Source organism: Protopterus annectens, chromosome 3.part1 (genome assembly GCF_019279795.1).
Source record: "Protopterus annectens isolate FY-2018-M chromosome 3.part1, PAN1.0, whole genome shotgun sequence".
NCBI lineage: Eukaryota > Metazoa > Chordata > Ceratodontiformes > Protopteridae > Protopterus > Protopterus annectens.
The window spans coordinates 814,065,880-814,090,658 of NC_056732.1; positions in this window are offsets into that span (position 1 = coordinate 814,065,880).

Genomic DNA, 24,779 nt, shown 5'->3' on the forward strand with positions numbered 1-24,779 from the left:
GATCCCATAACTGTGTTGGTGTCCACAGAAGAGGGAGCTGACATCAAAAAGGGCTGTATATTTCTTTAAGCACATTGGAGCACAGCAGTGTCTGTTTGCTCACCGCTGAGCTGAGCTGGGGGGGTGTCCAGAGCTGCTAAGCTTTGTTTAGCCATGGGGCATGTGTTTAAGCTGGTTTGAGCTATGCTGAGTGTGCCCTTTCATGGGGGTGTGTCTATAGACTGCTAAGCATTGTTTATATCTGTGACATGGGTATGCGTGCTGCACTACAGTGCTTAGTAGGGAAGGCTGTCAAAAATAAAAAAAAATAGCAGAAATTAGCTGAGAAAACCAATCATATATAAATTACTGATGACCCCTGTTCCATGTAAACTGGGCCATTCCAATCCCTCAGTGATATACTTGGCAGGTGGAATGCATCATAGTCAGCCAATCACACAGGGTGCATCTGCAGCAGAGCAGTATAAAGTATGCATACACCCTACAATCTGATCCCCCTCCCATACTCTGCACCATTGGAGTACAGACTTGGGTATTTTACCTGACAGAATGCTAGAGGCTGCTACTGCTCTGCTACATCTGTATGTGTTAGAGGCTGAGGTCACTGCTGATTCTGCTGCTGACAATAGGTCTAGACTAAGAAGAAGAAGAATGTTCAGGCCCAGGGTGACCTTCCATGAGCTGCATGAGTTGGAGATTGTAGGGCACTACAGGGTGGACAGGGACATACTACAAGAACTCACAGAGCTCTGCCACCCTCACCTCAGACCTTGAGCCAACAGAGGGGAACCCATCCCAGTGGGAACAAAGGTATGTGTAACCCTTAGGATACTAGCTACAGGTACTTTTCAAAGACAAACTTGGGACATGATGGGGGTCTCACAGGCATCAGTATCCAGGGTATTCCACCAGTTCCTGGATGCCATTCAAACACATGCCAGTGAGCACATTTATTTACCTCAGACTCCTGAGGAGAGGGCCAGCAGTATGCATCTCTTCTTCCATGTAGCACACTATCCTGAGGTACTGGGTGACTTAGACTGCACTGATGTCCACATCAAAGCATGGCCCAGTGAGTAGGGTTGAGTCTACATCAACTGCAAGTGGTATCACTCGATCAACTGCCAGGTTGTGTGCAATGCCCAGGGCATTATCACAAATGTGTGGGCTGGTAGCTCTGGCAGGTATCATGGCTCCCATATCTGACATGCATCACAGCTGTACCAGATGTTTGCTGGGGGGACATCCCGTATGGCCATCTACTGGGAAATACTGGCTACACACTGGAACCGTGGATGATGACACCCTTCAGAAATGCATACACACGGGGCGTGGCCAAGGATGAACACAAGATAGCAGCAGATTTCTTCAGCTCCACCAATTTCACTTCACTGACAGGAAATAATTACTTTAAAAATTAATTTATGAAGTAATTTTCTTTCTAAATATGTTTGGTTTATCTATTTCTTGAATAATATCTAAAAAAGAAAGAAAATTTTAATAATATTCCTGTCAGAAATCACCTTGGAAATTTTCTTGTCAGTTTCTCTGTTTGAAATGAGTTCCAGTAAGACAAATTCTCAAGATTCCAGCATCAAGAAAGAACTTCAGTCTCTGATATCTACAATCCAGTAACTTACTGCTAAGATGGATAAACTGGATACTAAAATTGATACCTTCATAGAAAAAACTACAAAACAAATAGACTTGTTACATATAGACTTGTAACAACAGAAGACCCAGATTACAGGCATAGAAGAGACTGTAAATGACATGGAAAATAGAATCCAAGAAGAGGAAATCAACACTGAGTTTTTGCTGAAACAAAATACACATCTACAAACAAAGCTTGATGACCTGGAAAATAGATCTAGGCGCAATAACATTAGGATTTTTGGACTGCCAGAAAATATTGAAGGTAACAATATTATTTCTTTAACAACATGGCTCCCTAAAACTTTAGACTTGCCAGAAGCATTTTCTTTTGGTATCGAAAGAGCCCATAGATCTATAGCTAATACTAACTCTAACAAAAAGTATCCTAGATCAGTTATAAGTTAGATTTCTATCATCTTTTGATAAAGAGATGGTACTTAAATCTGCTTGGGCTAAAGCTCCTGTTAAAATTAATGAGGCAACTGTGCATTTTGACAATGACTATTCTTCCTTGGTAATAACTAAAAGAAAAGTTTTTCTGCCATTAATAAGGGAGCTTAAAAAAGCACAGTTTAAAACCTACCTTCTGTTTCCTGCCAAGCTAAAAATCTTCCTTCCTGATGGTCCTAAAATTTTTGATGACTTAGACTCTGCATTGCTATTTATCAAAAAAAATAAGATTTTGGATAAAATAGAGGAAATGGAATGGGCTAGTCCTTCATTAAAGAGGTTGGCAACAGAAACTTCATGGAAGACTTCAGAGAAGAAAAAGAGACTAAAAAACAAATGACTTGTTCTATGTTTTTTTTTCTCTCTTTTTTTTCTTCACTATTAATCTTTTTAAATATAGTTACTGCATTTTCAGAAAGCCACAAATATTTTGAAAAGGATTTAATCAAAGTTATTTTCTGTGTACAAAGAACTGTTTTTGTTTCATAATCAGTCAAAATATCTGAGGAACTAATAACAAGCTATCATTCAATATGTTTCTCTTTCTGACAAAGAGAACTAAGGTTAGTAACTTGATACATTTTTTTTTCTTTTTCTTCTTTTCTTTTATTTTAAATAATGACATTCTATTTAGATTATGTAGTGGGTAAGGGGTGGGGGAGGGCAGGAGGAGAAGTGTAATGAAAATATGATAAATGGAATAATAACTTATTTATTCCTTGTAAAAAAGTATATATGTTGTTTAAATGCTATTGCTAATTATACTTCCTTGATTATATTGCTTATACTTGTTTACAAATAATTTGTCATGCTTTAACTAATAATAATTAGAACTAAATAATAGTAAATAGTATGTTTCATATTCATCTTTATTAATATAAACAGCAAGTAATATTCCACTGTAGATACTTTTTATAGCTTCCTTTTTCATTTTTTTATCTTTTCTTTTACTCTCTTTTTTTTCTGTTCTTTCTCTTTATTTTCTTTCATATTAATATATTCACATGCTTCTGATCATACTGATACAGTAAATAATAAGATTTGTATAAAAATAGAATAGGGGCATAAATAATTAGTTCTATTACATATTAATAACTGTGGGCTTAGTTTCACTTTCATAGAGGCTGTAATAACTTGTAAAATACTTTGCGATGGTTTTGCTATGTTTAGCTTCATTTATATTGCTAAATGAATGTCAGTCACTTGTTTTTAACAAAATTCCCGCCAGAATGTTAAGGGAGACAATTTGGGATGTGGGTTACCTCGTGAATAGTGTCCTCGAGTTGTTTTAAAAGCTTCAACACTCAGAATTCATGCAGAGAAGCTGAAAGCAGTCAATTTGAACTTTGACCCCTGAATTCACACTGACACATCGCAGATTCATGAAGAACACTCTACCAGGAAGTAGAACTGCTGCAAATGCGACTCTGTGATGGAAAATAAACTCTATAACATTTAAATGTGAGTTATCTTTTATAACTACTTATTTATTCATGTTATAATTTATAAAATATGAAAGTTATAATGATTTTAAATGATTCAGTATCTCATAGTAAGCAAATGTGATATTTTAGAAGACATAGAAAGTGAAACATTTATACATGTGTTTTTGAAAGTTTACTTGACTGCAACATATTAATGTATGTAAAAAACTTATGATTTAAACATATACATTGCTATAATTCATTTGATTTATCTGACTGACAAGCATAAATATTTTTATGACTCTATTTTGAAAGAAGTTGTCATGTGACATATTTTAAAGCAGCAGTTCAGATATACAAAATACAGATGGCTTTCTTCACAATAATGCAAGTATTTCTGAGAATTTACATAGCTACTCAGTATGATTTATAACAATTTATATAAATGTAATATTTTATTTTATTGGCAATAATAAGTATGAGAAAAAAGCTCTGATACAAGTAATTTAAAGTCTTTTGGAAGCTGTTAACTGCATTTCTATGACAGAAAATAGGTACATCTTAATATATGTAATGTCTGAACCATAATAGCCAAAGTTATTGATTTAAATGAACACCAGAACTTATTTTTACAAACTTTGACTAAATTAATATGCAGATATGCCCTCCTTTTTTTCTTTTTTTTTTCTCTCTCTCTCTCTCACGCCTTTTATTTCTTTCTCTTCTTGGTTCCTAATATCAAGTTTATTTGAATGCTATTTGAGTATAAATGTATTATATTAAATAGATGTACATAGCAGTATGAATTGTTTTTAAAAGTTTCTATTTGTTTATATGATGCTGATTTATCAAATGCGTAGCTTTGTCTTACCAGATAATCTAATTGAAAGTTGTTAATTTAAGTTAATAATAACTAGTATTAAATTGATAAGGTGGCAGCTGAGGTACTGCTGCTTAGGGTAGGTGGTTAACTTGCGTAGTATGTACTACTCTAAGTTGGAGTTTTTAACTCCAGGCTGGGTGCAAGGTTTAATCCTTACATTATTTTCTTTTGTTCACTGTTGTATATATATAGTTCTGACATCCACAATACATTTTGTAAGCTCATTGTCACTACAAACAAAATTGAATCTTATACAAAATCCCATAAGAGATTCAATAAATACAGCTATATCTAAAGGTACACCTAAAGGAGGAGGTATAACATTACTTATTTTGTTAATTGTTATTTCGATTATAAGTTTTATATGTTTTAAAAATGCCAAATGACTTCTCTAAAAGGAATTTCTTTAAACATTAATGGACTGAATAATCCGTGTAAAAGGGCAAGCCTAATAAGATACATTAATTTACATAAGGCCAACTTAGTATTCCTTCAAGAAACACATCTCCTGAAAAAATATTGATAAATTAGCCACAAATAAATATATAGTATTGGTTAGTTCAGAGCACACTCAGAAAAAAGAGGAGTGGCTATTTTATGGAATAAAAGTATGCCCATTCCTAAAACTATTAAGTCTTATCAAGATGATAAAGGAATGTTTTGTATGGTTACAATACAAATTAATGGGAAGACTTATACATTAATCAATGTATATTGGATACCTGGAATTGGTATTAATACAGTGAAATACCATCTTGATAAGATCATATCATTCTCTATAGGAGATATTATTTTGGCAGGTGACTTTAATTGTATCCTACATGAAAATGATACTACTACTATAGGAAAAAGGAAAATGACATCTAATGCAAAACATTTAAAGGATTTTGTTAAATCTTATCATTTAAATGATATTAATAATCAGATAGACTCAAAATCATTACCATAAACCTTTTTTTCTAACAGATACAAAACTTATTCAAAAATAGATAGAGTCTTTATTTCTAACCAGATGGTAACAGAATTAATTAACTCTAAAATCATTTTGTGTCCTATATCTGATCATAATTCAATTGTTTTTGAGTTCATGATAAAAAATACTTACAATGTTCAGATCAAAAGGATACCAGCATACTTAACTCAACTAAAAGACTATAAAGAATATATACTTTCAGAAGTACAACATTTTCTAGACATAAATAATACTCCTGAAGTCTCCATTGTTTATGTTTGGGATGCTTTAAAATCATATCTATATGGACAAAGTATCAGATGGTATAATAATAAAAGGAAATCTTGGGATAAGGAATTGTTAGATATTCAAAGTAAATTAGACTCTTATAAACATAATAATAAAGAAAATATTATGGATAAGAAAGTCATTGAAGAAATAAACAAAATGAGAAATACAAAGAAATTTTAACTCATAAAGTTAAAATAACTTTAGAGAAATACAAGTTTTTTTCTTACTCAATAAGCCCCAAATACTTACATAGACTTAAAAACAAAACAAAAAGGTTGAATAAGCAAAATCATATCAAAGAAATTTTCTCTCTAAGGAAAAAGAAGAATGTTTCTAGTCTACCAGAAATACTAGATGAATTTAGAAATCACTTTCACAAAATTAATCATAATAACATTAACATGGAACCTAAAGATAAAATAAAGGAATTTATAACTACAAACATGAATAAAAAACTTAATAAACAACAGATTAAACTATTGGATAAAAGTATTTGATATACAGAGGTTGTTACACAAATAAACAAGCTTAAATCAAACAAAGCACCAGGTAATGATGGCATTATACCAGAGATATATAAAATTATTTCTAAAAGTACATACTCATTAATACATAAGGTTTTTATTTTGGCCCAAAATGAGCTAATAACCCCCCCATCTTGGCAATACACATTTATTTCGCCAATTTTAAAACCTAATAAAGACCCGACTAGATGTACTTCATATCGACCCATTTCATTACTTAATGTTGATTATAAAATGTTTATGAGTATTTTTGCTGATAGATTGAAGACAATCCTTCCTGGCATTATAGATATAGATCAGACAGGCTTCATTGTAAATAGAAATACTTTTGATAATATAAGGAGAACTCTAACATTAATTGACTTTGCAAATAGGAGAAAGAAAGATTTAACACTTATTAGTCTCGATATAAGTTCAGCATTTGATTCAGTAAGTTGGGACAACTTGTTTACCTTATTGAAGTGCACAAACTTCTCAGATGCATTTGTAAATCTAATTGAGCATCTATACAAAGGAGCATTGGCTTATATTAAGATAGGAACATATGTCTCACAAAAAATACCCATTTTTAAAGGTACAAAACAAGGGTGTCCACTCTCTCCACTTTAATAATGGAGCCTTGGGCTAATCTGATCAGAAATTGTACTGATATAGAGGGATTTGAAATAGATGAAAATACAACATCTAAAATTCAACTCTTTGCAGATGATGTTCTAATTACATCAGCAGGATCTAATTATTCTATGCAGTCTCTATTTGATAAAATGATGAATTTTAAAAGTATTTCTGGTTTAATATTCAATGAAGAAAAAACTAAAATACTACCTATATATACACGAAAAAATGTTCTCATTAGTGATTTTACTAAATATGTACCCAATTCAGGTCAGATAACTTATCTAGGTATAATATTAACTAAAGATATTAAATCTATTATACATAATAATTATAATACTTGTCTTCTTAATATACAAAATCTTTTCAATACCTGGAATAATATGTTCTTTACTATGGAAGAGAGACTTACAATTATTAAAATGATAATATTCCCCAAGATATTATACTTAATACAATCAATAATACTCCCACCTGCAAAAATAATTATCAAAAAATTAAATGCACTAATGTTAAATTTCCTATGGGCACCTAATAGACCTTGGATTGCATTAAAGAAACATACTAATAGCTGGTCTCAAGGGGGTATTTCTTTTCCAGACTTTAACTTATATACTATCTCTTCTATTGTAAAAGTTATTACTTTGTTAATAGATCAGTCATATGTTGCAAAATGGAAAGATTACTGGGAACAAATTAGTATTCACTTCATGAAAATCTCCTTAACACATAAAAATATGATTGTAAATAACTCCATGCTATGGTTACTAAAAGAATTTTGTACTTCACCTATTACACCTAAATATATAGTTAGTTACCCATTAAACATTATTATTAGTTATCATAATTTTATATTCATGCATCCTAAATATAAGGAATGGAATTTTATTATATTCCCTATAATGTATACTTGAGGTATGCTTTTGTCATCCACTTCTGAAGGAACTCATTTAGCTACAGATAATGATCTAAAGTACTGGTATCAGTTGCTATCTGATAATAAAGTTAAAAATCTAGATTTCTTAAAACAAGAATTTGATCTAAGAGAAACTTGTTGGTTAGAAGTTCAGACCTTTAGACAACATCTCATTGATAAAATTGATCTAATGTCTATAACAGTTAAAGAATCTATTCCAACACTGATTGATTACTTGATATTAAATTTACAACATAAAGTTTCTGATAAAGGTAAGCTTTCATACATACATAAAATTATCAGACAAGAAACTTTTTATAGTGTAGATACCTACTGGAATTATTTCACTTCCATTAATGGTGACCCACCAAATCAACAAGATAAACAATATATATTGAATCTGCCTACAAAACTACGTCTTCCATTGTCTGGAGACTTTTTACATGGAAATTTTTACATAGATCCTTTTATACACCTTTGATGATGAATAAAATAAATAATAAAGATAATCTATGTAAAAGATGTAATGTAGAAATTAATGCTGACTGGGCTCATATGTTTTATGACTGTATAAAATTGAAAGAATATTGGAAGTCAATCAATGATTTTTTGCAGGCTCTTTTTACAGATAATTTCATTATTTCTAAATCTCTTATATTATTCAACACACCTGTACCTCAAAGTGTTAAAAAGGTTAAGCTTCCCTTGTTATGGTCTATTCTAGCAGTGGCTAGAAAAATAATAACCAGAAATTGGATTTCAGATACACCTCCTTCATTCAATGAATTTAAAAATGTTATGACTATAGTGTGCCATATGGAATTGATGACAATAAAATCAAGAACTACTAGAAAAACATCTTATTATATTGTATGGGATACTTTACAAAACTTGTTAAAAAAATCTTAACTTCAATAGCATGGTATTTTAGTTTAATTAATTGATCTGATTGTAGTGGATGTCTTTGTAAATATTTTGGTTATTTTGTTGAATGTTATAATCATATCTATTTTAATTACTTGTATAAAATTGTTATGATATTTCTCTTGCATGTTAAAAACAATAAACTTGTTTTAAAAAAAAAGAAATGCATACACACCTACCAAAGAATGCCATAATGAGGCACAGACACAAACTAGGAATATCATAGAGTGTGTGTTTGGGCTGCTCAAGTCATGGTTCCAGTGCCTCAATATATCTGGTTGAGTCTTTCAGTACTCTCCAGCCAAATGTATATAAATGTTCATAGTATGTGCCATGCTACACAATATGATCCTGCAGAAACAGCTGCAGCAGGATCATCACAGGGAAGGGACACACAGCCCCCTCACCAGTGCCAAGGTCCCTACAGCCACACCCACAGAGGGACTTGGAGGAGAATCCCCCCAAGACTGTCCCTGTAGGCAGACATAGGTTTGCCCAATATGCTCCGGCCTTGGCCAAGAGACAATGCATAGCACATGCACTGACAACCTAGGGTCCTAGGGACTGATAACTTACTCTGACTCGCATAAATAGTAAAAAGTATGCCAGCCACATCACACAACCTGTTCCTTACCATGTACTGGCTGTGTACTGCATGGATCAGACAGAGTCACCCCTGAAACACATGCCTCTCAACCACTGTGTTCACTAGGTAAGTCACTCTGCTATACAACAAATGTACTGGGTACTAGACTATGGTAGCATATGTATGGACCTGCTGCATGTATGCAAGTGAATAGAGTGGGCTACTGGTCAACTTGCAGAGATCTAACAGCCACTTGGGACCCCCAACACATCTGTGTTCCCATACAACTGCAGCAACAGAGTATGTTTTCAAGGATATATCAGCAGACCACACATTTCCATGGCTGTGACATACAACCTGCCCACATATTTTACCTGCAAAATGCAGGGGTCAGTGTATGTCTTTATGTTGTTGATAGTGTGAGGAATTAAACCTCTCCCTCTCTTTAATGGCTGGTGTGGTTCACTGGGCTAAAATATTAGCATGGGTAATGGTGTTGATGGTGTGAAGCTGGCAGGATCTACAACTTTTGCATGCGAGTTACTCATATGATAGGAGTCCCAGAGACTGTCTTAATGCCAAATCTGTGACTCCAAGACAGCTGGACAAAACCAGAGAAAATGGGGGCACAGAGGGCCAAACATACAGACAGACATTATACATGGTCTGAGTAACATAGGAGGTGGCTAGTATAACAAAAGGTTGTACCAGGGTCATATTAGTGCAGGATGCGAAGGCCATCACTTAAATGTCTCAGTAGTTACAACACTTCAGTGCCTGCATTTTATAGTATAGTACAGGACAACCACAACTGCATGAGGAAGAGAGCTGACATATGAGGCAATAGGCCAGACATTTTGCAAAAACATGTACAGGGAGCGGTATGCAAACTGTCACCCTGTATGTGGTGTTACAGCATGTACCCCAGCACATCAAATCTCTCAACCTCTTGCAGCACAAATCTGGCTAAAGACATGAATATAAGTGGGACAAAGGCCCGCAAATAGGGGCAAGTGTTAATATTGCACTTACAAATGTAAAGAAATTTTAGACTCTTAGGTATTGCATTACCATGAATCTCCTGAAGTGTCTGCAGTCTGAATCTCAAATGTCTGTCATTATTTCCTAACATCACTCTTTAATGATCTGCCACTAATGTGCCAGAAAACCAAAGTATTATGTAACATGGACCAGAGATATGAGGCAAATATCTGGACATTCTGTCCAAATCAATACATTTGAAGATATGAGTCACATATTGCATTCAGCAAACAGCCAGGGAATGCCTTGGACAAAATATCAGGGAGGTGCTGGAGTGTGGAAGCAGGTGCAGCATCCAATGGTCTACAGCATACAAAATCAGAGACTGGAGTACAGGTAGGTCTGGCCTGGAGACCCTTGTAAACACTGACAGTCACACTGGGCATGGTCCTACACTTAGCTAACTTGAGCCCATTTCTTTTGCCTCATCCGCCCAAAGAACAGCTATTTGGAAATATGTCTGTGCATACAGACAGCTATGTATGTCTCCCTCTATCCCCCTCACACATGATTATCGTAGTTGTCAGTATGTGATACATATATATATATATATATATATATATATATATATATATATATATATATATATTTATATATTAACAAGATATGTATACATACATATATATGTGTATGTGTATATATATATATATATATATATATATATATATATATATATATATATATACATATATATATATATATAAATGTGTGTGTATATATATATATGTGTGTGTATATATGTATATATATATATATATATATATATATATATATATATATATATATATATATATATATAAGGATTCACTTCAGAAGCTCGAAATATTGAAATCTTGAATTTCAGTTTCTTGAGCCCAAGAAGTGGAATCTACAAAACAACGAAAACTAAAAAATGTGAAATTCAAAACCTCGAATACCGGAAGTTTTGAATTTTGCGTTTTTACTGCACACACACACACACACACACACACACACACACACACACACACACACACACACACACACACACACCATCCACCACACAAACACACACAAACACTCTACTACATGAGTAGCTGCACCCCCCCACAACCCCCTACTTAAATATTCTCACTCCGAGGTCGCACTACATACAAACACACACAAAATACCACCACACAAGCTACTTTCTCTTCACACACACACATCACAGCAACAAAACACACTGACACACACCACAGCCCTTACCCAAACCCCTTAACACACACACACACACACACTTACCTGAATACATAACCATAGCGGAACTTTAGAAGCACAAAATTCAAAACCTCCGGTGTTCCAGGTTTTGAATTTCACGCTTCTAAATGTTTGCTATTATGTGGATTTGGCTTCTTGGGCTCGAAATACTGAAATTCAAGATTTCAGTATTTTGAGCTATTGAATGGAACCCATATGTATATATATATATATATATCTGTATATATATATATATATATATATATATATATATATATATATATATATATATATATGTGTGTGTGGACTGACATAGACTCTCCACACATATTTACATAGCACATTTACATAATGTACACACACAGCAAGCGTTAAGATGACATCCCTGTTATACAGACATATATCATTCCTGTTATGCTGCACTGATGATGCCATAAGAAAGTAGAAACATGCATGTCCACAGCAAGAGGGTTTGGCTTTATTGGCCTGGAATTGTCCATAAATAGACTTAAAAGTAAAAGAAAACTCATGGACATTCAGAATTGCCATTTAGCTGAAACACCTGATATCCTTAAAGGGTAATTTGCATATATCTCTTGTTGCCTCTGATACAAGAGGTTTAAGGTATCACACAGTGGAAAGTCTGGCTTTGCTAGTTTTTTTTTTGTGTGATATATATATATATATATATATATATATATATATATATATATATATATATATATATATATGTGTGTGTGTGTGTGTGTGTGTGTGTGTGTGTGTGTGTGTGTGTGTGTGTGTGTGTGTGTGTGAGGGGGGTGTAGGAATGTCCCCACTTACATGTAGAATGCTGAGCTAGGGTTATCTGCACCTACACATCACAACAGTTGTCTGATGGTAACAGACCAAGGCCGCAGAAAGACAGAATCCACACACCCTCAGAACCCTGTGCCTATGGAATGTCACCCTGTAGGCAGACAATGGTGAGCAGGTGGTGTAATGTACAATGGCTGTAATGCAGGCCTTGGACAGACTATATTGTCCATGGCCAATTGTTCACCTACCAAACTGCAACCAGCCACACATGGCCATACTGGGAATTGTACAAACATAGCAGGTGTATTAACAGGTATCCCACTCCTATGAGACTAGAGACAATAACAGTAACATGCTGGAGCACTCTGCAGGCCACAAATGCTGTGTAATACAAGGGCATTTTGCTTAGGCCACAAATACTGTGGCTGCATCCACAAATACAACAGACATAACCTGTTGCACATGCAGTAAATAATGTGAGCTATAGTGTGTACAAATCGATAGGTGGGGGTTCTAATCTCACAACAGGTGACTGTGTGTCTGTGTGTGTATGCAGCAGTAAAGGCATGCCCATCTGGCCTATGTCTGTGCAATGGTGATTCATTTTATCACCCTGTGACTAGCTGCTTTCTTCAATAGTGGTCTCCTTTACAAAGCCTGCTGATGTCATCTACCTTAACAGCACTGGCTGGCAGTCTACTTTCAAGTAATCTCGGTGGTGCATGCAAGAAATGGTTATACATTTTCAGGCCCTTTGACTACCTGATGGCCTCTACAGTGGCTTCCTTTACAAACCCTACTGATGTCATCCACCTAAACAGCACTGGTTCATAGTCTACTTTCAAGTAATCTCTCTGATGCATGTGATAAGTACTGCAAGCTGTAGTGCATACTACTAAATAGGTAGGGGTTCTAACCTCACAACAGCCAAGTGTGTGTGTGTGTGTGTGTGTGTGTGTGTGTGTGTGTGTGTGTGTGTGTGTGTGTGTGTGTGTGTGTGTGTGTGTGTGTGTGTGTGTGTGTGTGTGTGTCTACATGTATCCATCTGCAGTACTATGGACAAGCCTATATGGGCAATCTGCATGCAATGGTTATGCATTTTATGGGCATAAGACTAGCTGCTGGCCTCTAAATGCCCTAATCTACAAAGCCTGCTGATGTCATCCACCTTAAGAGTACTAGCTGACAGTCCAAGCTCAGATAAACTCCATGGTCCATGAAATAACTACTGTAAGTTATAGTGTGCAATAGTACATAGGTAGGGGTTCTAGTCACCCACACGCCAGCTCTGTGTGTGTGTTCATGTGTGGTTACATATATACCCCTAGTATCACTATAAACATGTCCATATGGGCTATTTCTGTGCAATGATTTTGTATTTTACAGCCCTGTGACAAGCTCCAGGTGCTATATAGGCATAACTGATGTCTGCTAACATCTAGATTTGTATGGTCAGAAAAACCAGGTGGCATGTATAAAGGGTATCAGACCTTCTCACAAAGTATGAATGCATAATTATGCCAGCTGCACCCATTTTCCCACACATGACCTTCTACACATATGCACCTAGGGAAACATGCACAAATACTGCAGTACATTGCTGATGCCATAATTCTGCTGTGCTGCTATGCCATCCTGTGCCACTGTACTGCCACCATGGGTCCATAGAATAACCATTCAAATGCCAGGAACAGACATATAGACAGGTCCATGATACACCTGTCATTCTGTCACATTACCACCAGTCTAACATCATGCACCTAAGATACACAAGGTTTGGTGTATAGTCATGACACTTGCTAGCACACAGTACCTGTCATGGCCCACAACACCTGCAAGGGCATAAGAATACTGTAGTACACAACTACATTGAAAGTAATTTAGTCACCCTATGCATCAGACACATATTTGCATGTCCCTGCATCTATGGCACAGATGAAAGGGATGTAGCACAGGTATCATCCCATGCACAGGGTGTGGTCTTGGGGTGCCAGAGGATTAGGCTGTGCCATACAGATGGTAGCATGTGTGTGAGTCAGAAAGGGGTGCTGGTCATATGTGCTGTGGAGAAGTACCATGTGTGTCTGTGGGTGACCTGCATGTGACAGTGATGTTTGTGGGTGTGCATGTACACAGTCATGTCCAGTGCTAGCCCTTCATGTTTGTATGTTGGACAGCTGTGGACTATAAATGGCAGAGTGGACAGTTCACCATCTCAGGCCATGAACATTAGAATTTGCACTGTCAGGAGTGGCACTGGCACCAACACACCCAAGGTCAGATGCGGTGTTAGTACCTGATAGCCTGCCATGTCATGGTGTTCAAAGCACACTTCCTTCTGTAGTGCTGGAGGTACTGCCACTACAGGGGTGCGAGTGTGCATGGACACATGGTCTCAGCAGATGGTGTTGCTGGCCTATGTCCATATGCCCAATGCCCTACCACAACCAGATGCTCCAGCACAGATAATCTGTAGGCAAAGACAGACACTGTCTCAGCCCACTGTTTGTCCACTAGATCAATGAAATGATCCATGGCATCACCAGTGTGGTACAGGCAGTCATGGATGTCAGACTGTGCTGCATCCATGAAACTAAGCATCCATCTGGTGCTGGGTCCAGTACGTGCCTCCATTTTGGCCTGAAACATGCAGTGAGTGGCCCGTGATGTGACACCTGTGACAGGACCTGGATGGACTGCAGCCCCCCTTCAAGCCAGCTGTCTGGCTATGGCCAATGTCTACACTCACTGATGCCATAGTTGTCACACTGTCCTGTTCAATGTCAACACCATGTGACTGTCCAATATCTGTGGCCCCTGTGGACTTGGTATGTGTGGGCATACTGACTGTTTCTGGAGACAATGTGGGCAGAAGAGGGATGTCAACCTCTGGGACAAATTCTGCCCCCAATTACCCCACATGTGCCTCACTATAGCCAACATCATCATCATCAGAGCCTGATGGGATACTAACAGGTTGTGAGGGGACAGACTCCAAACCCCCCCCATTCACCTCTGAGGAGGAATACAAAACCAGTACATTATTATGTGCATTATTATGTATGATAATCCACACAGACTCATACAGATGAGAACCCACAACTGCATTACCAGTCACTCATCTCATCACTGATCTCATGCACAACACACAAACACACAACAACATACACAGACAAGACAGGCCATTTGTAACATGCACTTCAGCTACATCCAGTAAATGTTGGCAGTACACTATACCTGTAAGGTACGCAATATGACAGTGTATGTGATAGAGCTGCACATAATACCTAGTACACCTATCCTGAGAATAATATGCCAGGTGTAGTATCACTGCTGCAGGTATGTACCATCTCCCTATAGTGAGCGAGAGAGCAGGCATCCTGGAGTCATTGCGTCCTGTATTGCAGGCTGCATAGTTCTTCATGACTATAACTGAAAATGTGTTAGTGCTTGTACAAATACACAGCTGCAGTTATCCATTGTATGCACTGTGGTCAACTGCTCCAATATGGAACATACAACTATTCCACTCTGGCTAAGCATAACAGTTATGACTTTGGCTAAGTGGCAGTCCTTAATGCTCATATGACAGATATAAGCTGTGAAACAATGGGATTACACTTACCAGGTACAGGACCACAGACTCCGGCCACAACCGATGTACCTATGGAAATGTGAGGGAGAGGGATTGTCAGCAATACCAAATGTTGCACTGTTAGACAGCAATTTATGCATATAACCACATGCACAGTACCTAATGTGATACTACCTACATTGCTGATATTCTGAGTATGTGTGCACAACTGTACATTAAAACAACCCCTCCAATGCAGATAGACCTGACACCTATGTACTGGTATGCAAAGCCTGCCACAATAACTGATACAGTATTACACTGGAAACAAAGTAAGCTTATCTGGATGCTCCTCTGATGTGGATGTTGTGGCACCCACCTTCAGGATGTATGGGGTGATGGATGCCTGGGAGCTGGTGGTTGATTCTAGGTTTGCCAAGACTTCCTCTGTAGCTGTGAGTGTTTTTTCTGTTGCAGATACTCCACCAGTGGCAACATAATCCCTGGCCACAGCAGCTGTTCTTTGACGTGCATTATTGAGCGTATCTGTGGCCCTGTGTTGGACCTGCTCATAGGTCCTTTCCTGATGTCCACTTTGGTTAACTGCCCTGACAAGGTCACCTCACAGTGCTGCACACTGGTCACAATGTTGTTGACCCCTTGACAGCTGAATCTGATGATGCAGTCTGAGGTCATCCAGGATAACAGCATTCTCAGCAGCTGTGAATGGAGGATGCCTCCTGCAATACATTGTTCCTGAAAGACAACAAGAGGGGGATACATTACAGGACCAGTTACATGGACATCCACTATGTACAGACCCTGCACAACCAATATGGCCTGCACTATCCACTGTTCCCTCACACGTCATAACCCACAGTGTATCAACACACTACATGTGTGGCTATCACCAAGATAGTAGCAATACTGGGTATGACCCTGTGTGCCATGACAAATTCTGCTTTATCTCTCTACACCCATCACTGCATTCTACTGTGGTGTGTCCCCTACGGGCATGCTCCCAGTAATATGTCATACAGCCACTGTTGGCCAAATAGCTGTGTGATATTACAACAACTATATGGGGACAGTCCAGCACCAACAGTGTGCCACAATGACAGACAGCAATGCAAACCTGCTTTAGTATATGTTCCCTGCAGGCATCCCCATTCCCCAGAACACAGATGTTTGCAGACTGTGAACATCTGTCTCATGAATGTGTTCTTTTTGGCACAAACATGTGGATATCTGAGAAATGGTTGGCCATTAATCGATGGTTGTTGATGGTCACTAGGGAATCTGGCTACCACATACCAGACCCCTCAAAAACATATATGATACAGTAATATCTGTTAGTATAGTCATACTTTTAAGTTGTATGGCCAATATGTATCCCCTGTCACTGAGGTTGGACCTGTGTCCCCCCCATTACGTATGGCTATGACCGAATCCCTGCTCTAGGGGGTTGACAGGTATGTTAGCCTTAGCTCTCAACCAAAGAGGGATGAATGTCAAAAAAACAGTGACCTAGCCAGGGTACATCAGGGACAGTCAGGGACACCTGTAGAATGACAGCACTATTTATGTGTGGCATTGACATACTGAATGGTTGTGAATGACAGTACATCATTTAATGTTACAGGAGTGTACACCCTTACGTAGTGTCACTATGTCTAACACAGATTCTGCTAGCTTTCCTACAACAGCCAACCATTGTAGGAGGGAGTAACAGGGGCAAAGCTGGGATTTGACTCAAAGCAGGGACAGTTGTGAGGCATGCCTGTAGCTGTTGGACAGCAGAGTATTACCAATATGTCAATACCATAAATATATGACAAGCCTACTGTTGTAATTCCTGTTCCCCATGCCTCCATCATACAATTTGCATCCCATTACATGGGGATATCTTTTACTTACCTGGTAGAGTGCAGTACTCATTTTTGAAGTGTTCCTCAGAAAATAGCTTGCATAACCTTTGTCTGTGTGAGCAAAACAACATACAGACTGCCCCGAAGGTGGCCGTGTTGGAGGCTGGGCACCAGGGCCAGCAGGCCCCACCAGGTTGTCCAGGCTGCACTCAAACTGGTGCAGGCAACATTCATAGCTTCTATGAACAATCCTGTGCACCATGGCTGGTGGCTGATCCTAGGTGACAACCCCCCTTTTGTCCCCACTCCCTGAGGGTACATGTCCCATCCACTGAGGCAGTTCCACCCAAAGGTGGTGCAGGGACAGCGAAGTGGGGCACCACCAACTTGGGCCCCAGACATGCTGGGACCCAGTGCCATGGCCAGCTGAGGTAGATTAGGCAGATCACTAGGAACCGTCCTATCCTGATGTGCTGTGGTTATGCAGGTAAATCAATGCATATAGGTGAGTTCTGAACAAAACCATTGTTAGTAATAACAGCATGCCAGAACATTGGAAATATCATTGCAGTCCAATGCATACTATATGAAACACAACAATAAATAACAGAACAGTCAGTATATTAACAGCATGCCAGTGACAGTTACGGCATAAGGCCAACAGAACATGTAATTCAACAAAAATATGTTAATATGCAAGCATAGTAATACATAACATTAATAAAACACATGCCCCAAAATAATGTTTATGGAACAACATATGTTAATACTAGACAGTATCCAATATATAACAATATTAAATTTATAAAAATAAGGTGTGGGGAGAGAGAGAAATACAGTGCATTAATACCATCATGGGATATATAGTTGACAACAGTAATACTATCAACTCTACAGGTCTGTCCTTTCTTTATGTGTAAATGTGCCCTATAGCTGCTGTAGCATGTACACACCTCTCAAGTTATCTGCATGAGACACTATGGGCCAAGCAATAACACCTGCAGGTACACAACAAAGAAGACTTGCACATCAGATGGACCTATATTATATAACTACCATGGTGTACTGTGGGCTGATGTATTGTTACTTTGCTACTGACATATAACCATTTTGAAAATGCATCTGTGATAGAGGGATTACACAACAGTAATCACATTCCATGACAGTGCAACACTTGAGAGATATGCATGTGTATGATAAAGAGAGTACACAACTGTCATGCCTTCCTTGGCAGGCATGGGGATAGAAACCAATAGCAGTAACTGCAGGGAACATGTGCATCACATGTATTAATTGACTGCAGCAACCTTTACAATATACTCCATGCATACAACCATACCAAGATTACACATTTTATTTATTTCTTTTATTTTATTATATTTTATTATTATTTCACATATTTCCTTTATTTTATGCATTAATAGCACATTGCTGGTAATGATTTTCACATTCTGTGATATCTAAACAAACAATTATTTACACAGTAAAAGGATCTATCTCACCCATTTACCTGCAGATCCTGTGGAGAGAATGATATCTGTAATCAATACATGATGGATACCGTAATATTTCTGGCAGGCATGGGAATAGAACCCAATAGCAGTACCTGCAGGGGACATGTGCATTCCATATATTAATTGAAACACCAAGAATACAGCCATACCAAGGTGACATATTTTATTTATGTTATGTTAATATGTTTTATTATTGCACGTATTTCGTTTATTTTATGTATTAATAGCACATTTGTGGTAATGACTTTAACAGTCTGTGAAATCTGAATAAACAATTATTTACACATTATACAGGCTACCTCACCCATTTACCAGTAGACCCTGTGGACAGAATATCTGTCATCATAGCATATCTGATTCCTTAATATTTATTAGTACATAGCATTGGATTCAAACCCTGGTCTGTGTGTGGAAAAATGTACTTCACAGGCAGCATTTAACAAACTGAGCTACTTAGTCACTGCTGAAATCTGACTGACTGATATTTACCTAGAGCTCACCTGGAAACAAAAAAAGACCTGGTACTAGTACTACTGTATTATAGTATGCTGCAGTGACAGCTGAACACACATGCATGTAATGCAATCATGACAGAGATACTAGGTAACCTATGCATTACTAAATAAAATGCAGATGCACACAATATATTGCTACTGGGTTGAAACATCACCTCTAATTCCACAAGTATTGCTCAACAGTTTATTGGATACCTTTATGCATTTACTGGAATAGTTTTGAGTTTTTCTTGCATAACAGTTGGTGTTATGCAGCTGTAATTCCACAGTTATTGCACTACAAATGGTTTGTATCTAAATGGTTCACGATCTACTCTTTTTATGTCTTATTTGACTATAGATAGTATAATACAACTGTACTCACCACACTCATGGCACAACCTGGCCAGTCACCCTGCATGCATCTTAACATAGTGAGCTCTCACCTCGGTAGATATTGGGGGAGAAGCATACACTTATGCATACCAGTTTAGCAGACATTCAAAATTAAATATTGGTGAAACACAGGTAAACATATGTACACACATGTGGAACATTTCCCACTCAGAATTCTTGGACTCAAGCATCCAAGAGAGTCCTCTTCTTTCTTTTCAGGTTGTCATGGTGGTGAAGACACTGCTCACCTGTGTGGGGGATCCCAATTGCACTGGTAAGCTCCATTGCCAGCCAGTCTCAAGCCTCCACTTTGTGCTTTGAACCCTGATACCCTCCCTGCATGAGCCGGTCTTCATGGTTTTTCACTATGGGTCATACCATGACCCTGGACTCCTCAATGTCCCACTGCTGTGTCTGAAAACACAAACTCTCTCTAATGCATGCCATTGTATCGTTCAGAGACAGAACTCTAATGGTTTATGGTATATTCCTGCCTATTGGGCTTAATATCAACCTTTTTGCTTTTTCCCACCCTTACATTCCATTGGGCAATATTTAAAAATGAAGCACATCACTTAGCACCACGCAAACCAGCTCCGCTCAATTGAACAGTCCTTAAACTGGCAATGGTTAGCAGTGTGAAAATCAGCTAAGCATGGCCAAGCACTGTCAAGAGGTGCTTAAACAGAGATTGTTTAAGTGGTGCTTATCATGGCTTAGCAAGGCTTAGCAGAGCTTAGCAGAGTGCAGTAGATCATTATTTAAAAATAATTGGCATAATTTATATTGCAAAAATAATTGCTTAATTTTCCTTCCGTTTATTCAAACCTTGCACCTACTGCACATGAGGCCATAACTCTATCCACTTGGCTATGTGGAATGCTGCTATACTTTTACATATACCTCTGAGCCACGTTTAAGCACTGCTAAGCACCACACCACACAAACCCACTAAACAATGCTTAAACTTGACCTTTGAATCACAAATTAAATGAATCTAGTTTCTCTTATTAGCTCTCTGGCACATGTCTACTGAACAAAGTGCCACACAAACTTAAAAAAAACATAAAATATAATTTAAATACATTGCTATCATGCACTTGGACAGTGCAGGGGGTGTATTACTCATCTGTGGACACAGTTAGTCACACACACCTTACACTGATTCAATAACCCTGTTCCATGGCTCTCCCTCAGCAATGCACCATCATCAATATACATGGCACGCTACCGACGGGGAACCACGTACACAGATACGGTAACTTCCATGTAGGCTCTACACTATGCCTACCTGGAATTTATTAAATCTGGTGAAGTCTTTAAAATACTTATCTATTACTTTCCCTCATGAGCCTTCCTTAAATTACCAAACTAATATTACAAAAGCTTTGATTCAAATTAATGGTGATATTAAAGGATGGACTACTCTCAGTTTTCTTGTCTCTCTAAATAGCCATCACAAAAATGAACTGTTTTTCACCAGATATTTGGTTTATATGACTTTCTTTGTCATAAAATATCACAAAATGTTTTAACACTATCAATCTGACGTTAGCTAAGTTCATTTGGGCACCAAAATCAACATGTATTGCCTACAATAAAATGACTGCACCTAAATCCCATGGGAGGCTAAGTCTTTTTGAATTTCCTTTGCATTATCTGATTACCAGCTCAAGCAGATTAATGAAAATAGTTTCATACAATCATAAAGATAACAAATGGGCTACGGCATGGCTTAGGGTGTGGCCAAATAAAATAAAAATGCACAATTGTAATTGCTCTTCCATTTTTACAAATTTGGACATGAAGCAACTAAAAATATAAGATTTTTTAAATAAACCTTATTATTGCCTTCAACAAACTTGCCAAATTATTTAATTTAATGGATTTTTCTTTGTTTTGACCATTACATTTAAATACAAAAAGACTAAATAATGAAATGCTTGATCTATTTGATTTTTGTCCATATCGAAGACAATGTGGTGCACTTTTTATTTATTTATTTGTTTATTTATTTATTTATTTATTTATGTATTGTCTTTTGTTTACAGGGGAAGTTCAAAATGGGTACAAGTCCTATTTCAGCTGAGGCCCAGTGAGAAAAACACCAGATAAAACACATATTTACAATGAACAATAATAAAAACAAACACGTTAAACATTATTTTGCAGGTAATATTAAGACAAATAGTAAAGAAGTATCATATATATAATTTAGAAGTTATATTATTTTACATAAGCCAAAGACATGCTAACATGTAATACCTGGAGATAGAAAAGCAGTGTTAATACACATAGGTTCAGTGTATGTATACTGCCATTAATGGGGTAGGATGTCACCGGAGAAAGAGCAGGAAATATAGAGGAGGAGGAAAGATATATGCAGAAAATGTTATTATGGTGGAGAGGTTGAGATAACAGTAGATAGGTAAGATAATTAGATCAGTAAGGAAGAGGTATTAGTAGGAGAGAATTAAGGATATCAGTTAGTTGGAGGAACAGTAGTGGGGATGAAGAAAGAGAGACATGGATAATAAATGTGAAAGAGTCAGGGTGATTGATAGACTGGCAATGGAAATAAACAGAAAGAAAGAAAGGTGGGTTTAGTCAGGGTTAGAGAATGAGCATAGCTATGAGGACGTTAGGTGTTGTTTTAGGTTGTGTTTGAAATATTTGATAATGTCATCTTGCTTTAGGTTGAGTGGGATGGAGTTCCAATGCTTAGCAATACAGGGTGAGTAAAGTGAGTTGCCTGCACTGTTAAGAGACTTAGTCTTATGATTTTTGTTTGGATCTCTTAAACACATCAGAACAAATTAAAATGCAATTGAATTTTCCTAAGGGCTATACACTTAATTAGTCAATTTATATACTTCCTTCAACATAAACTTAAGATTAACCTCAAACTGAAGACTCTATAAACTTTTCAAAAAGTCAATGGATAGTGCTGGCTTCTTACAAAGCTTTATATAACACATATACGCTGACTATCAAATACAAATGTTAGACCACCTCCTATATCGTTTTATATTGGTCTTTGCATGATTCTTTAGTTAACAACAATATAGGTACATAATCATTTATTCAAATTAACTTGAAATGTATTTCCCTTAAGAAATTATACTTCACCCAGTTTATGATCTTAAATAACACATATTTAACTCCTTATAATAAATCAAAAGGTTCCCTTATTATCCCCCTACATCTTCTGTATGTAATACTGTTAAAGCAGATTTGCTGCATATCTTTAAGGAAATATGAACTTTCTAAACAATTAGGGCCCTTTCTCTCACAAAAGATTCATAATGCCAGTTATAATGATTTATTATTAACTTGTAAATTTGCAATATTGCATGTTCCTCCTAAGAAACTAAACTCCACTGATTTGAGGACATTTTTGAATATTTTCATGCGTATTAAATTATACGTTACAAAAACCTGGATGAACCTTAATGCGTTAAATTGGTCAAACTTTAAACATCTTGCATTACATTACATTAAATGCCTTACGCTTTTGCCTGGACTGATAGACAAAAGAATTTTTGGCTGCTAAGTTCAAGGAATGCAATAGAATTAATTGTATAAAACTGCTTTTAATATACTATTGATTCAGTTATACTATCCTTTGTTATGTAACCTGCCTGCAGTCAAATATATAAATAATGTTGTAAAAATAGTGAATATAGTTGTAAATATCAGAGTTTCTTTTTTATATTGACTGTATTTATTAATCTTGTGCTTGTTTAGCATTTCTGTTTTTTATTGTTCTTTTCCTATTACTAGAAAATGTTGATAAAGCGGTATACAAAAAAATAATATCTACTATAGTTGTCAATCACCCCCCCCCCCCTTTGGGAGGAGTATATTTTTTCAAACATACCCACCCTATCCTTAATGTTAGTATAAGTACATACCACAGTTATTTTATAAATTTTCTACCCATATCTGATATCATAAAGCAGATATCTCCCAAAAAGAGCTGCTATAGCACTTAATTTACACTTTTATTATTTTTAACAATATTCCTAGGACAGAACACAGCTCTTTTCCAAAACTCCACACATTTTTTCCCTCACATGTTTCCACCTAGTCTTTTTATATCCTATCCAAAATTTAGTGTCTTCTAAACATATTATATCAGGTTCTTTGCTTTCGACATCATATCATCACCATTAAGCATCTTCTCTCTTTATACTGTTAACATTTGTTGCAATAACTTTCAAGTTATCTCTTCCCCTTATTTGTAAATTTCTTTTGCTGTAACAAACTCTTTATTGTCTATACATAGGTTCATAGGTTCATAGGTTCATAGGTTGGTACTAGGCTATCATCCCTAGGGCCTATACAAGCCTATCCATAACAATTCCCTGGCTATTTCTTCCCACATTATTTACTTTCCTGGACCCCTGTCTAGCAGGGTGACTGACATGATCCCTGAGGTGAATTTCCTTTCTCCCATCCAATCGTCAAGGTTCCTCTTGAAGAGGTCCAAAGAGGCACTCTGCTTGACATGTATGGGCAATCTATTCCAGAGTCTGGGGAGTCTTTGGGTCAGGAACCTATCCCTCCAGCATGTTTTGTTTATTGTGATGACAAGGTTTAGATCCCTGGAGTGTGTAGCTCTGAGGGATTGGGATTTCTTTAAGTGTAGCATGTCCAACAGCTCTGGGTTTGAC